This window comes from Pteropus vampyrus, unplaced genomic scaffold, assembly GCF_000151845.1.
Source record: "Pteropus vampyrus isolate Shadow unplaced genomic scaffold, Pvam_2.0 Scaffold42, whole genome shotgun sequence".
Taxonomy (NCBI): domain Eukaryota; kingdom Metazoa; phylum Chordata; class Mammalia; order Chiroptera; family Pteropodidae; genus Pteropus; species Pteropus vampyrus.
The window spans coordinates 5,178,585-5,179,235 of NW_011888823.1; the positions used below are offsets into that span (position 1 = coordinate 5,178,585).

Genomic DNA, 651 nt, shown 5'->3' on the forward strand with positions numbered 1-651 from the left:
CGGGGCAGAGCACAGACGAACGTGCCTTCTAGGCCCTCGCCATGGAATACAATTCAGTCCCCTCTGGGGTCTGTCATTCTCCCTAGAAAGACCTCCCAGGGTCACCTTCCACCAACCCCCAATCTAAGGGATCCATCATTCACGGTCTGAAAGGGCATGGATGCCTAGTCTGCCGAGGGTGAGAAGGTGGGGCCTCGGCACCACCGGAACCTAGTTCCCAGCACCCCTGCTGTGGCTCTGCGTTTGCGCGTCTGCCCCTCTTCGTGTTCCCCTAACGCGGTACTCCCACGGCTGCCACAGCAGTACCCCAGTGACCTTGCTTTGTCCCCACGTCTGTCCAGGCACACCACTGCCACCCCCCATTACGACGAGAGCCCCAAGAACAGGAACGATGACCTCAACTTTGAAGCTTCATCTGATCGCATCCAGACTTTTATCCAAGGAGCGCCCATGACGTCTCTTCCGGCTTTCTTCAACTGCCAGTTAGTCAACAACGGGGAAAGGCTCCTATCGTGTGCACAGCTCAGGAGCAGGGGAGCCTTGGGAGCAGTCCCCGACTACCACGGTCTCACACTGGCTTAGGCGCATCCGGCCAGGAACAGGCCAGAGGCACAGAATGGGGTGGAAGAGTGAGAACCAGGTAGACAAGGG

General features: G+C 58.5%; 1 protein-coding gene across 2 annotated transcripts in view; it reads right to left on the bottom strand.

The window, feature by feature from the left end:
* The window catches only part of IGFBP2 (insulin like growth factor binding protein 2), a 25,223-nt gene that overhangs the window by 3,349 nt on the left and 21,223 nt on the right, over positions 1–651 (bottom strand). The gene's annotated exons all lie outside the window — the stretch shown is intronic.